This window comes from Larus michahellis, chromosome 2, assembly GCF_964199755.1.
Source record: "Larus michahellis chromosome 2, bLarMic1.1, whole genome shotgun sequence".
NCBI lineage: Eukaryota > Metazoa > Chordata > Aves > Charadriiformes > Laridae > Larus > Larus michahellis.
Window position 1 is genome coordinate 14,218,937 of NC_133897.1, and position 16,786 is coordinate 14,235,722.

The window sequence follows — 16,786 nt, forward strand, 5'->3', positions numbered from 1 at the left end:
GGTTTTCCTGTGTCTATGAAAAAAAAAAAAAAAACTAAGGTCAATTAGAGCATTATTTTATGTTTAGAAAAACAGGCCAATGCTGAAGACTCAAAACATCTAAATCCAGAGGACTAAGCCCACTGGGTTTAGTCAGTAATGCTTTACTTGGCTTCATGTGGCCAAACGCATAAATATACATCCAAAATTGCCTTGCGGACAACAGATAGTGCAGATAGGTTTGTGTCTACTTGTGGTCAAACCAGATCCTCCAAAGAAAAGTGCAGAAGAAAAAAAAAAAGCCCTCTTAAATAGATGAATTCTACACCTTACTTGAGCCTACTTTTAGTTCTGCAGAGTTAAATATTTTGTGGCCTGGAATGTGGTGTGGGCTCCAGTCAAATATAACCTGGTAACATAACTCTGGATATCCTTAGTGTTTGTTTAACTGACCCGCTCCCTCTTTGGAGAAGATTTTATTTTCAAACATCGTGACAGTGAGTGCAACTGTCTGCTCTCTGTGTTTTACACTTGCCCCTTTTTAGCTGTGTTTCACGTAAGAGAGATCTGGGCTTGTCAGAGACTGGAGGAGATTTACCGTGCCCATGTGGAGTTTGAAGCGTAAGGATCTTATTTTGTATGGTTATCTTCAGATGGGCAGATGTAAATAGATGGAGACGCAATATGAAAAAGTAAAAGAAAGATCCTTTAATAAAATGCAGTTTTAATTGACAAGTAATGTTTTCTGCGCTTTTGCCAGTCTGTGATTGGTGGAGAAGGATGAAGATTAGTGCCATAGGAAAAAATAAACCAAATCAAACAAAACCATGGCACAGATGGGACTCTGGTGCAGTAAAAGCTGTTTAAGTTATATCCTGATTAAATGCTGGCTTTGATTAGGCTGTTATCAATCGGCATTTGAAAGAAAATTAACATAAGTGTCACTGGATGTGTTAGTTCTAGGTTACATCTGTATTAACAAATTTTAATCTTAAGTAACAAAAAGCATCGTTAGAACTGAAGGTCAAGCCCCGATAAGAAAGAATGGGTAGGACTGTAGAGTGAAGTAAACAGAGGTAGTGTTTTTACCCAGTACATTTTTAATCAGGAATTAAAATGAAACGGTGAGTCAATAACATGCTGTGGTTTAGGAGATTCTTCCATGGAACGCAAGCTGAAGGGAAACTACTGGCTCTAATAGCAGCCAGGTGTAACAAAGGGATGGAATGTGAGTCGAAGGCAATTTATTGTAATCTAGGGAGGATAATAAACATTAGGACAAATTTTAATAGGCCCCAAAATGAAAGAAAAGGAAAGAATGAATTAGTGAAGATACTTGAAGATATAATTTAGCCCCTAATGACTTTCTTCATAGTAGTAAAGTTTCAAATACCCATTCTATACCACTGATTTTTTGAATCATGTGCCGGGATGGAATTTACCTTAAGAACATGTTACCTTAAATGAAAACATGTTCTAACTTTAAAAAAAAAAACCAAATTGGTCAGTCCCTCAGGACTACACCACTTTATTTAGATGTGCCAACCAGAGACAGAGGCCACCTGATTTAGAGCAGAGGCCTCTTCATTTATGGTAGTGGTGAAGGATGCCGAAGCATGTGTACTGAATGGGCAGTGCTGCTAATGGGCAGGGAAGGAATACAGCTATTCAGTTCCTTGGATAAATTTCTTGTGACCTGCCATGCAGCTAATTCAGTATGTATGCCCTTGATTATGTAGAGGTAGTCACAGATTTACTTCCCATCCTGTAAATGCTCGGTGTGTTTTTAACTCTCTACGTTCTAGGTTATTTAGAAAAGTAGCAAAAATTAGTACATTATATAGGATTACTCCAAATGTCGGTGCTCTGTCTGCGGAATTGCACAACAGCTTTAAGTAGGGCTGTCCACAATTTAGGGTAATCAGCCAATTTACCCCTTTAAGGCCTCTGATTTACAAATATGTGCAGAGAAAAAAGCCCCGTGTGCTTTAATTTTTGTATTTTTTTTTTGTTCATTAATTTTAATAAGGTTCTGTCTGGAAAGCTATATTGCCACATAAAATGCCCCACCACTTCTGCGTAGTAACCGCTTTTGTCAGGGATGGTGGACTGTTCCTGGAAAATCTGCTCACCGGCATAGCAGGCGACAGACGGTGTTTTCCAGGTGGGCTGAGCTCCACATGAGGCAGGGGGAGCACCTGTTCTGTTCTTCGAATATTCATGCATTTTTAGAGGACACATTAACTTGCTCTGCGCTGTGTTCAGTGCTGAGAGTAAGAAGAGGAGAAAACCTCCTGAAAATGGTTCACGTACAGCCAGATGCGGGGAGGTTAGATGAAATGGGCAGGAATCAATAGCTTGTGGTTTGATTAGGATAAATGGACTTTATTTGGGGAAAAAGAGAGAGAGAGAGAGTGTCAAGTGCATGAAAGCATTGTCGGTTAGCAGAGAACACTACTTGAAATTATCTGCTTCCGAGGTGGTAAGTTGCTAAATCGAAAACTAGCATGCAATGTGATTCTACCACAGATAAAGTAAATGCTCTTTGAGAATATATAAATAGAACTGTTCTGAGTAGGCAAGCAAGTGGGGTGATTCCTGATCTGTCACTCTGGCAGAATTAGAGAGTTACATTTCAGAGCATAAGCTAACCTAAGACAGAGTGACAGGTAAAAGAATTAAAAAACAAATAATGGCAAAAATGTAGTCAGGAAGAATTTAGGTAAATGTGACCTGAACTTGTTCAACAGACACAGAAAACAGGTAGGAGAGGTGATGTGTTGCCCTGCAAATACTGGTAAAAAAAATAACCGGAATGGAGGGAAAAAATTGTTGTCATTAGCTAATGTGAACAGAACATGAACAAATGACCCACAACTGAGTCAGAGAGGTGTCGTGGCGGCTCTCTTTTCCATGTTGTTTTGTTTGGGGTTTTTTTTGTCCTCTTCAGACCAAACCCGGAGCTAAGGAATTTCTACAGTTCACCCATTATGGACCCTCAGAGTTCATGCTTTTAAGCTCCTGTTTTCACTTTGATACTCCTAGATGTGCCTAACCAGTCGATGGGAAGGGAGCCCTCTGGCAACTGGTCTGTGATCCCCATCAGCAGCCAGAAAGAGCATTAGAACAAAAGGTTTTAACAGACAATCCTTTTCTCAGGCAGGAGTACTGTAGAATGTCTTCCTTAAGCCTGCGTACCCTCACCTTGAAGGCAGTTGTATTTTCGGTTTCCATAACTGGCACTGGAAAGGTGATTCTGTCTCATGGTGCTGTAATTAGGAGTAACAGTCCTCTAATTCCTGGCCTATTTGCAACCAGTTTATTATACCTGTTTCCTCATGTGCTGGTGTTATCTTTCTGCTTTAAATAGGTCTTTGTCCTCCCTGATGCTTAGCTGCTGGACGTATTTATGAACAAAACATACATTCACTTTCAGCTTTTTATTGGGTGACTGTATTAGCAAAATATTAGACCTTATTTCCACAAGAGGCTCAGTTGAACAATCTGCTTAATAGTACACAAGAGTATTATTAGTAGTTATAAGTCCTAATTGAATAGGTATTTCATGGTTTCTAATATAGCAAATATCATTTATGGGTTTTTAAAGTATTTAAAAGCGCTCGTCCTATAAAGACTAAATAAAAATTGCACTTCAAAAAGTTAACAGCTCTCTTTTTTGTGGTACCTGAACTCTAGGATGACTACTTTTCTAGCAGTGCATAAAATAAATCTTCCATGATTTAGAAGACCTGAATTTCTATTCTTAAAAAAAAAAAAAAAAAAAAATGAGGTAGGCTTCCAAACCTTTCTTTCTAAATACAAGTAATAAATAAAAAGAAAAACACATTTTCTTTGCAAATCGTATTTAGGAAAGATGGGGTTTAGGGTAATTGTCCTCATAAGAAGCAGCAAATATGAGCAACTGGGACTTGTCTGATGCCAAGTTACTTGGCTGCTTTTAGGAAGTTTACTGACTGCTTACCCAGGTGGAGGAGCAGAAATTGCTGTGATTAATGGTGAAAAAAGCAGCTTGAGCTAAGAAAAAAAGAGCAGAACCAAAAACCTGTGTTGCTGGGTATTCTATCATTTTCATATGACCATGTCTTCCTTTGTGCCATTGCTAATTAGTGACCATTATTTAACAGTTCATTAAGCTGGGAAACTTAATTCAGACCAATTTTGGAAGCTGTGAGAAAAGGAACCCAACATGCACCAATCAATTTGTGGAGTGAGAGACTGGAGGACTAATGATTGTTAGAAATAGCTGGCCTGTCTCGCTATCTGCTTGGGAGGCTTAGTAAAAGTGTATAGAATTAGATTGTAACTGCGAACTTTCATAGAAGAATGCAAAGAAGTATTTCTAAGCAGTGGTGCCAATTAAACACAGGGCTGGCTTGCTTGGAGTGGTTGTGAAACTGCCTTTTCTGGGAATTACTCAGGGCAAGACTAGACAAGGAGCTGCGTGGAAGCCTCAGCCAAGAACGGCAGACCTTTGCTTGGAATGAACTGCATGGCCCAGGACGTCTTTTCCAGCTCGTAACGTCTCTGCTCTGACTTTATGTGAAGTGCACTATATGTGGGTTGTAAGTTTGGCAAAGGGTTTCTCTCTTATGTCACAGACCCCTTTCTCTGGTGCATGAGAGGAAAAAAACCCAACATCTAACTGTTGCTGCAACAGTAGGGAGCTTTCCTATTAACAGGGCAGGGGATGAACCTGTCGGCCCTTGCAGCTTGACTTGTTCGTTAGGTGCCATGGCACAGGAGAGCAATCTAGTTGTGTCTTTCATTATAAGAAGTGGGAGTCAGTGCTGATTCCCCCCTCTTCCCCCCAATTAACATAATAAAACAATGTTTTGTTATATCAAACAGTGTCTAATATACATATGGCCATACATACGTATTCGAGAGCAAAATGAACTGTGGCCTTCTTTGGGACACAAGGAAATAAACATAGTCATTAAAGAGTCAGCACCGTTACCACATAGTGAACCTTTACTCACTGTTCCCACCTATTGTTATTTGAAATATCCCATTTCCTGTTTTCAGGAACTGTTGCCAATGGGCAGGATTCAGATCTCATTCACATCAGTGTAACTCTGGTAGCTTCGGAAGATCAGCAGGGAAAAGGAAATGAAAAGCAAGTGACTGTGGTGAAGTAATCCCGAGTTTCCACTGAAGTGCTCTGGGTTTAATCCCAGTCAGTGTCAGAACTCAGCCTGGTGCATGGAAAATCAGGGAAATTACTATTTGCTGTGTAAGCCCCAAGACAGACCCCATCAATATGCTCACGTTATTGTCATTATTGCTATCGTGCACTAGGATGAGAGCAATAATAAAATAAGGATATTTACTCCGTAAGTATCCGAGATGAATGGGTATATATACACATATATGCACACATAATAACTAGTTACCTGTTGATTCATGGAAGCTTCTTGGATCCTCACTGTGAGACTGCAAAGTTATAACAAATATATAAATGTGTAAAAAGAGTATTTTTCCTGAGAGTTTATATTCCATCCTGGTGAGAAAAAAAAACAAAACAACAAAACACAGTCTTTATTCAAAGTGCGGGAAAAAGGATTTATTATCCAAATGCTATAATGAGGAAACAGAAACACGGAGGTAACTGGAGGATCAGACCCACAAAGATACCTCTCAATTCTCAGTCATCTTTCTTTGCAGGGAAACATATTGGAAATGTAAATGCCTATAAAGCATTGTGAATCCTTTGCTAGTATTATCTCTGGGTCTCAGTTCCCTAACTATACAAAAAGGATAGTACTTCCTTTCTTCAGTCTATGCCAAATGTAAGCTTTGGCCCAAAAATCACAAAGAGAGATTATGGCAGAGCCAAGAAATGAACTCAGATCTTCTGAGTCCTAATCCAAGCTTGTTATCATAAGCTCATCTTTCATTTGCTTTTGAATAACAACCAAAGTGTTAACCCTATTCCTATACATTTACAACCTGATGCAGTTCTTATCTGTGGCGGTCATTTCATTTCCTGCTGGCAATTTCACAAGCCTTTTAAAAGCATTTTCCCCTTGTATTTTTTCTTTTTTGTCCACAAGAGATAGGGAGCTTCCTTCAAGATTTCTCCAGCAAAGCTTTGGAGGTGTATGCTATGTGATTTTACCTGGTGCAGGAATCATCTAATTAGCATTTTTTAATTACACGGTGTTCTTCTCTGTCTTCCTTATCTGTCATTTGTATCTAATTCTTCTCCCTCAAAAATATGTAGACATTTTTTAGAAGATGTCCCAGAAGATTTTTGCCAAATAAAAATGTTTTGCTTTAAATGAGCACTTTTTGAGTTTCAATGCTCCAGGCAACTTGCTATTTTCAAGGGGCAAACAATTAAGTTAATATGCATACACAAAAGCCAAAATTTTTCTCTCTAGATCTTTTCCATTCTCTTGCAGTTTATGAAATTTATTCATGTGGGGATTTTTTTAAATCTCATTTGGCATTCATTTGGAAATCATGGATTTCAGAGGCATGATAGAAATCAAATGTTGTGTTCCTTGAAACAAATACATGGCCTTGTTTTAACTTGAGGGAGAAAATTTTTAACCAGATGATCTTTTTGGTATCATCTGATTTAATATGAAATCACCCTTTTGTTTTATAGAATGCTGATGGCCCTTTGAGATAATTGTGCCTACGTGTTCTAAATCTAATTTTAATAGGAGTAAGAAGTGCTTTCTCATTCTTTCTAAATGTCGTTGTCAAGAATGTCTTCAGTACAGCAGGATCTTTAAGAGTTTGTCTGATTTTTTGGGTCTTGTCCACCTGAAACCTAATCCATCAAAATGAATGTGGAAATAATTTCATCCAAAACATTATGCACATAAAAAGAATTAGCCACCCATCCTGCACATATGAGTTGCTAAACATTTGCACGGTGATAACCCAAACTGTGCAATAGTCAAGCAAATTGAAATGTGGTGCCTACAGAAGCACTTGTACTAGCAAAAAACTCCGAGATTTATACTTCTGTAGTTATTATTATTCATTGTTTATGTTGTGATAACACCTAATGCAACAGCAATGCTGAATCCCATTGGGCCACATGTAGCAAGAACACACACTAAATGACAGTCCCCATCCCAAAAAGATTAGCTAAACATGACTTTAATTAGGGCTGATTGGTCCCTTTACAGAGTGTATTTCTGCCGCTAACTATTTCAAGAAACAACATATTAATTATGACTGCACTTTTCCCAGTTTCATCAATAGCTGATGTCAGGGACATCTTTAGTGGGAAGGATGTAATGTGGCAATTTCCCAGGATTAAGAGGGGTCCCAGCTCGGGTAAGTCACGTAGCAGTGGGAATGGGGAGGAGGAGTGGCAAGGCGCTGCTGCCACATTGCCACTGGCTGAAAGTCAGGAATCCTCTGTGTCACTGCATTTGAATGCTTCGTTTTTGATGAGAACCGCTAGACTCGTGAGTTGACTTGGAGACCTCGTGGTACTAGCCAAGCTATAAAGATAGATACATCCACACAGGCAATCTCTTGCCTGACCAGCCTGTTTTCGAAAAAGATAAGACAGACAAAGCAGGGTGAAAGGAAGCTGCAGCCTTCCCTATTTACAGACTAGAAGATCTGAAACCCTGAAAGTTTGTCTACGCAGGGAGATTAATGTTGCAGCGAGATTCTTCAGTGGAAGCGTTTCCTGCTAACTGACAAGCGGTATCTGTGTCCAGATGAACAGATGGCTTTTGCATCACTGTGACTCACCATTGCTACATGGTGGGAATGTCCTCTGAAGTAGGAGCTTTGGGGGTTTCTATCCTTTGCTCCTTTGTGCTGTTGCTGGGCCCCAAGCATTGTGGGATTGCACTCTAGCTTTTGGCTGATGTTCATAGTACTATTTTTTAGCAATGTAGGCAGCAACTGTTGAAAAGAAAGACCCTGTTTCTTTTAGGGAGGTTGTCTCATAATTAGAAAGGGGATATGCCTAAACATGATCACAGGGGAGAAGAAGTCATAGAAGGAAAAAGAATAACTGGTCAGAGTGTCATGGAAAGCAGTGTGGGAAGCGAAGCATGAAAATGTTGGGTATTGTAAGGTGCCTCCTTGTTTGAAGGAGAGTAGAACTTCTTATCTGAATGTTTAAAGACACAAGCTCACAATGGTGTGTGTGTACAGATAATTAAAATACCATCGATTCCCTGCCTCCATGAGCTATAACTCAGAGCATGTGGTGTCTCTGTACATTTGTAAAGTATCAGACAGTGCTATAGATGCTGCTTCATGAATTAAAATGACAAAAAAAATGAAAATTCAAAAAAATGCAATTAAATGTAAATAAGCTCTCCTGGAGATTTTTCAGAAATAGAAACGCTGCTTGCTCAAGTAAAATTCCTTTTAATCCAGTATCTTTCAATCTTCCCAGATCCCTGTGGGATGAAAAGATGAGCCTTGTGGCATGCTTGGAAGGTTAATGAATGTGGACTCTGGTTATAGTTTCTGGGTGAAAGACTTCTTACTGAAAATGGTTTACGGAAAGTGTTTAAAAAAGGGCACTAGTTTGAGCACTTCTATGAGTTACAACAATAGTTCTACACAGAGAATAAAAATGATTTTTTATTAGGCATTGCCTTTATCATTGAAATACAGTACTATGAATATCAGCCACAAGTAAATAGCTCCTGCAAACATGAAACTCAGGTGTAACAAACTGGCTTCATGCAATCCTGCTTTGTCAAACAGCTGCATTCAGCAGTAGACCTTATATCTGAATAATGATTGGTGTAGCTTCAGACAGAGGGGCCAGCACCAGTAGCTTAATCTGCGCATTGCCGAGGGGCAGGATATCTGCAGCAACCTCTTCAACCGGAATAAGTGGTTGTGCTTGACTCACCAAGGAAAGATGTCTTTGCCAGGACTGTTAGTTAACCCTCAAGGTGCATCGCAGGGTCTGACAGTGCCCCGAAACACAAACCTCCCGTCTCAAACTGTCACCCAAAACAGAGTCCTTTCCAATCCCGTCAGTTACTTTCTGCCCTGTTTCAGTGTTGCTTTAGTTTTTTTCAGTCTTGAGACACATCCATGTATCCGTCATCTATGCTTCAGTCTTGAAATGACATATGGAACATTCATTTTCATACCAGGAGGCTGAAGTAGGACAGAGTTAGATAGATACACAACATGTGTAATTCTTTCATCCATCGTAATCTCAGTGGATGTACTTTTATTTCAGTACAATTGCAGTGGTACAGACCACTTATATAAAATAGCTAGAGCAACAGTCACTTTGTGAAATGACTTTTCTTGTGAAAATTCAATAGGATGGCAACTCTCAGCATGATATTTAATTATTTGTGAAATGCCCTTTTTCCCTAGCCCCTCAAAGGTTTTGCATGTGCCTAACTGCATCTGACACTCATACGCCTCTACAAAATTTAACAATATTTGTTTTTAATTTTAAGAGCTTTTTCCTGGAAGCAAGTGAATAGGTGAAAATCTAAGTTCTACCAGAAATGTAAATAGGCTGTCACTGCCTTTTTACATTTGAGAAAATCCTAAAGTGGCAACCAAGGTGCTTTTCAAGGGCTCAGAAACTGGAAGCCTGAACCCAACAATGCTAACAGTGTGATACAAAAAAAAAAATACTGACTTTTGGAACAGTATCATGAATTTTAAGAAGCCTGACAAATAATATTTAGGGTCTATTTAATTTACCTGTTGGATGTTGTTTTTCATATTACAGGTGTCATGCTAGATATTTCACTGCATTCCGTCTGAGATCACTGGCAATCTTTTCAGATTTTAATAGGATCTCAATCAGATTAAAAATACAAAATTATGATCCTTCTGCTGGCTTCCATAGAGACTCCTCTGGTGTCTAATTTAGATTTCATTAGGCTAACATGATATCATTAATTAGACGTTTCACCGATAATAGATTTTCACTTATCAAGAGAAAATCAATATATTTTCTCAAGAGAACTCTGACACATCTAATTTTCCTCGACTTCATGAAAATATTTGAATTGATATTGCATGGGGAATTATTATTAATATTTCCATTCCTGACCTCAGCACAAGAAATAGGAATTTAGTAATGAAATATGCTGATGTCACAAAGCTGGGAGACGTCAATACAGAGAGAAATTGTACTGTAATACCACAGAAAAAGAAATGACCTTAAGGGCTGGGGTGATATCAATAGAAAAAAAAAAACAAACCAGTATGAAATTCAAGGTCATGCACTTATGTAGCACCCCCAAGGATTTATTTTGCACTGCAGGAGATCATCGGTTAGACTTGACAGAAGACAAAATAGGACATTTAATCACTGATCATGAGATCGCCTGATTGTGAGATCACCTGGTTCCACAGAGGAATTTCAGCCAGTGGCAGGAAGGTAAATGAAATCGTGGGCTGCAATAGGCATTTCCAGAGATAGATACTCACATGCAAAGTTCTAAGTTAGATCATGTCTGGAGTAGCATATCTAACTGAAGTCTTCCATGTTCAGGAAACACGCTGCATGTGAAAAGTCGCAGAGAAGGGTGACACGTGGCCTAGAGAACTTTTGTTGTAAGACAGAGAAAATAAAAAATGATGCTCATTTGCTTATTTAGCCAAAGAGAGAACAGCTGAGAGGGTATATATTTGTCCTCTGAATGAAGAGGAAAAAAATACCAGAGAGGAAGAAATAGTTGACAAATATGACAGACAAAAGAAGAGTTGTATAGAAGGTGGTTATGGAAAGGTCTAGGCTGGAAACTGTGATGTTTTATGCTTGTGGTTTAGACCGGGAACAAGGATGTATACTAAATCTTGCAGTGGGGTAGTGGAACAAGAATGCCATTAATTAGCAATAAGAAAAGAAGGCTGCCCTACTGGATCAAGGCAATGGTATATCCAGTTCAATATTCTCTCTTCAACCATGACAAAATTTGTGCAGAAATGCCAGAAATTCAGCTTCAGAACTTGTGGTAATAAAGGACTAGATTTGCATTGTCCCTTTAAAATAGTAAGGACAAAAGTCCAGTGGCAGTAATTTTAGTTGGGAAGAGCATGTGAGCCTAGCCACTTTCTGCAGTCAGTTCCCTTTCTATTCCCTTAGTGTTCAGAATTGTTGGGTTAGTGATGTTAGAAGCTATATCGGTGCCTTAAAAAATCTGTTTATAGACCTGTTGTCCATGAATATGTCTAATCCCTTATTTGGGGTTTGGTGTTATTTTATTGATGGTTGTCTGTTTTCTGTGATAATGGAGGTTTAGGCTCTATATTTAGGTAGGTCCCTTCCAGTTATCTCACATGTTGCAGCTCTGAGCAGGAACGAATATCTACGCTGACTGGACTCCTGTGATTGCCTGTGCCACCCTTTAGATAATGAAAATCCTCAGCTATATGGCTCTTTTAATATTAAGGTATGTTTAGCCTCTTAAGAGCAAAATATTATGCTTCTGTAGCGTAGAAACTAGTATTCTGATGGTATCACATGTTCTTTATCAAACAATATTTGAAACAAATATGCATGCGTTCACTTTTTAAGATACATAGCAGACATATTTTAGCCTTTAAATAGGCTTTTTGCCTTTTGAAATGAACACTCGACTAGAGTTGTTAGTTCAGTTCTCACTTTCAAGCTCTATCAAAAAGCAAGGATCAGTGGTGATCGTCCAGCATCTGCGCGTTACGCAACACAGAAAAGGAAGCGAAGTTTAATGTCGTTTATAGTGCTGCTGTTTTTTAAAAGACAGTCAAGATTGTCCTAGTGTGAGTTTCAGACAGCGGAGCTGGAGGCAGATCTGAGCTGGCGCTTACTCACCTCCAACACACCTTAGTCTTTCAGACTCTGTCGTGGGAGTGGATATTCCATTGTCTAGCATCTCCTCTTCAACAAGACTGCTGGTGTGATCAGGGTGACTGTTCTGCATCATCACTGGCATTTTGCCTGTACCTGCCACGCGTCCTTGGATGTCATATTTCCTGTACAACTTCACTTTTAGAGCCATGACTCCCATCCTTATTCTTTGTAAGAGTCAGGTAGTCATGAAGAACTCAGGAAATGTCTCTCTGGGAACCTCCAAATATTTGTTAAAGGTTTGATCTTATCCACCCTCCGTCCCCCCATCTTTTAAAATTCATTCCTTTATTTCCTTATTTTTTCTAAGTAAGATCTGCTTTCCTCTATGATCTATGATATGTCACATTCCTCAAACCAAAAATACAAATGCTTTCATAAATATGCAGAAAGGTTGTCTGCTTTCCCTTGTAGTTAAGTATCTTTTGTTGCAATAGTTTTAACAAGAAGTGTATTGAATTTATTGAGCTGATTTACAATGTGCATTTATGACCATTATAGTACCTGATCCACAGCCTCTTACTCTTCAGAGATGGAAAAACATCATTGTTATTAAGAGCTGTGTATGATGATTGCTCTTTCCCCATTTTATGGTTAACAGGAAATATGTTTAAACTGCAGAACAAGAAACAGACAACTCAAAAGAGGAATTGGAGCACAAAAGCCTGTTCCATAAGTAATATGATTTTATAGCATTGAGTAAATGTTAATAATCTGTAGTGGTAAATTTAGATTACACGAGAAACTGCTAGCATATGATTTTTTATTTTTTTTTTTTTCTTGAAAGACAAGAATTGATAGTTGAAATCCTGTTTGTACTGGCAAAAGATCCGTGTTTGTAATTGACAATCCAGAGTTTCTGGTAGGTGATGGACTTGTGGCTCATTGGTGAGACAATATTGAAGGACTTTCTAACCTTTTCTAGGCACGCACAACCTCAGATCACAATCACATCAAGAACTGAGGCAAAGGAGGATTTCATGTCTTTAAAAATCAGTTCAATATCATCAGCTTTAGTTTACCACTAAGTCTACATGTAAGCTGGGAGGGCCTAGAAATGTTTCTGAGCTTTCATATTCAACATTGTGGCTGTGTCCCAGCTTCCTACTAGTACCGCTGTGCCCTACCTTAGACTGTGTTTTTGCTAGGAAAAGAACCTTGCTGTGTGGAATGAAGTCAGAAAACCCATGCTACAAAAAGTTCTAGTCAGAATGATCACGAACTGGAAAATTGTAGTGCACAGAGGAGAGCGAGCTCCTATCTCGCCAGCAGGAAGAAGATTAGTTGCTTACGGAGGTTGGCTTATGACCTTGTTGGCAGTGGAAATTATTAGGGAAGGCAAGACTTATCGATTGGTAAATCTAGGAAAAGAATCAGGTATTGTAAATAACCTGAAACGGATACAAAAATGTTCACAGAATCACAGAGTGGTTGGCAGGGGCTTCCTGAGATCATCCTGTCCAAACCCCCTGCTCAAGCAGGATCCACCAGAGCAGGTTGCCTGGGACCACGTCCAGTTGGGTTCTGAACATCTCCACACATGAAGACTCCACAACCTGTCTGAGCAACTTGTGCTAGTCTTTGACCACTCTTACAGTAAAAAAAAGAAAGGTGTTGTGTTCACATTGAATTTTGTGATTTTTACTTTGTGCCCATTGCCTCCTGTCCTGCCTGGCTTGCTCTTTTTTCCCCTCCCATTGGGTATTTATACACACTGATAAGACCCCCCTGAGCCTTCTCTTCTCCAGCTCTCTCAGCATCTCCTCATATGGAAGATGTTCCAGTCCCAAATCGTGGCCCTGAAATCCAAACACAGGAAGTCTGCAAGGCTTGGAAAGCTCATCTTCACTTTAAAATATTAAACAACAATAACAAGAAAGACAAACTGGTGAGGACAATTATGGAGGAACTACACAGTCTTGGTAAAATATCTGAGAACTGCATCTTCATTGGCACAATGTGCTTGTGATTCCTTGAAGATGCTACAGGCGACATTATTATACAATGAAATCCATAGGGCAGCGGAGAATATTAGGAAGAGCGTATTTTTTTCTACATTAGATTAGGATAGAATTTCAATATAGTACGTTTTCTCTTTTCATTCTTGTGATTCATCAGAGTTTGTTTTTCTCCCCTTGTGATCCTTCTGACCCTGTTAGGATCACTTTTAGAATGTGTTAGGTAAATGAAGTCCACTTTCTGAAATACTTTTTCTAACCAGAGTTTCTGTGTTTGTCTTTAGTTTCAAGGACTAAATGCCTAATGGACTAACGTCTCCTATGCAACCTGTTTGCTTTTTCTGTTGTTCTACAGAGTTTCTGCACAGTTTCTGTGTTTTCCCCCTTATTTTATATGCTGCAGTACAGATTGATCAGAATGTGATTTAGTAGGTCTCTCTATGTATGTTTGCTATTTGTATTCCACCAAAAGCTGGTGCATTTTATAGGGAATTCATTTTGCATGCCCAAAATGAGTTTTCAGAATCTTTTAATTTTCGAACTTGAGACCATTAAAATGCATTACAAATGTATACAACTGGAAAAATATTTTGTCCTTGTGAAATGCAACTTGTATTATCTTCCTAGCTTTACAAATCATGAATATAGTTAGTTGCCACTGTGTCTTATAATAAGTTAAAATAATATCCTGTCCCATAAAGAATGCAAAAAATTACGCCATTTATTTGAAAAACTCAAAATGTTTTCTACATCCCCATCTCCTTGGGTCAGCCTGGCCTGAGATGAAGCTGGGAGTAACAAGCAGGTTACGGTTTATCTGTTCCTGTCAACTGCGGCTCCTGACTGAGTGTGCGAAATCAGAGCTCTGGAGTCTCTATTTCAGTAAGAAATATAACATCAGGGTTGAAGCTTGTCAGTTCTTAGATTAAGGCTTCACGTGTGATGGAGGCCCGTTAAAACATGAGTGCTTTTGAGAAGAACACATGCGAAAGGAGGATTTGTAATCATAAAACTGACATGGTGCCAATGGAAGATGGCAATATATTCGTGCCTGTTGAATATAACGCAGAGAAAGCTGACTCCAAGCGTTCATATATTAAATGTTAGGTCCCAGAAAAACACAACATTGGCTTTAAAGTAGCGAAATGCAGATAATAAGAAATGTAAGTTCCTTTTATTATCCTTCAAGTGTTAAGACACTGGGGGCTTGTGTTTCCAAGTCTGTCTGAGCAAATATGAGATATATAAAAAAATGACATATGTATGTGTGTGTGTGAGTGTTCATGTATAAAATTGCAACTCGGAGGCAGTAAGTTTTGTCAGACAATTGCAGTGGCGTACTGTATCAGGAGACTAGATATGGAATAGGAAGAGTTTTGCAGTAGAGCTGAAATTATGTTCATATTGCTTTCTGTGGTTATAAGGTCGGACAAAGAAACGCAGTTTCTCAAATTCAATGTTAAGCTATGACTAGCTAACGAGCCTTTGTCCAGCACTTCAAGATGACTATCTGGTTAAAATCATCTGATACGTAACGGTGCTCAGAAGGAACAGCTAACTGAAACGCAGACCGTGTTAGCAGTTAAAGCCTGGAACAGTATGGTAGAAATGCCTTTCTTAAATAAGGTGCCACAGTACTTTGAAAATGTTAGGCTCTGATTGTCACCATGTTTAATAGGTATAACACTGGAGTTACTTAAGCTTCTGCAATTTGAAATCACAGAAGCACACCCTGTGTTTAGTAGTTTTTGGCAGATGGTGGAACAAGATAGCTATTTTTTCCTGCTAGAAGATAAAAATGCTATTTGACAGAGCACAGAAAACCACGTTGCTTTAGCAGCAAAATTATGAAATCTGCTGTTTTAGTGGGCTGGAATTATACAATACTGCTTGTGTCACAAGGAAGATAACAGCAAAATAATGTAGGGCGCTGAGGTTTCTCAGGATGTATTTCATTTAATGCTGAACTGTAAATTCATATTCACTGTAATGGCTTTTCAAAGAAGTTTAATTTTTCACACAGTTACGAAAATAATGTGTTTTGATGTCAAAGAAGGATGCTTGAGGCCTTACTGTGTTCTTGCAGTGCCTGTTGTAGGAAATTGTCCGGAGTTTTATTTTTAATACCTAAAATTAGGCTCTGGGCACAGTATGGAGGCAACAGATAAACACTGTTGCTATAGAGTTTTCAAGATACCCCCATGAACTGTATTTTTGCCCGCTCTGCCCAAGATAAAAAGCTGGCATTGTTATTTATATGTTATTTATATGTTTGTATGGGATATTTGAGTCATTGTGATGTGGAGAATTATGCTTCCTTGGTATTTTAAAAATATAAAACTGACAACAGGTCAGGAAAATATTATGAAGATGACGAAACCCTGTTCTAGGAGTGCTGCAGCTGGTGGCGTGTTTACTTTTTGTCGTTAGAGGGAGAATTTTAATTTGGCTTGAACAGTTGGTTTCTTTTTGTGCAACCTTTATGCAGTTGTGAACTGTGCTAAAAGGTACTTGAACCAAAAATGAGTACTCCCAGTGCAGCGTTTGAAGGAAAACTATTTTTTCTGTCTCCACATGGTTGCGTGAGCTTATATGTAATGTAAAAGATACACACAGCAAGTAAGGGTGCAGAAGCAGAGAAGCAAAGAAACTGTTCTAGGCTGGGCTTGATGCCAGGTATTAAGAGAATTTTTGTTTTACACTGATTTTAGGAGAAGCAGCATCACATCATGTGCCATTTATAAATACCTGATGAAAGACCATGTAATAGGCCGTTATGGCAAGGCATATATTTGCTTCAGCTGTAATGCCTGTGTGAAGTAGTTTTACTTTATCTGTAACGCTGACATCAGTCATGCATAATTGTCATGGAAAGTTACTGGTCCAGGCACAAATCTCCTCACTCATCCTCACTCTCATGATGATAATGTAGCTGGTTGTACTTTACTCACCCATGTGGGAGAATTCTTGCCTGAGGGGGTGGAATTTTGTACAGGCAGCAAATTTAAGAGAGTTAAAA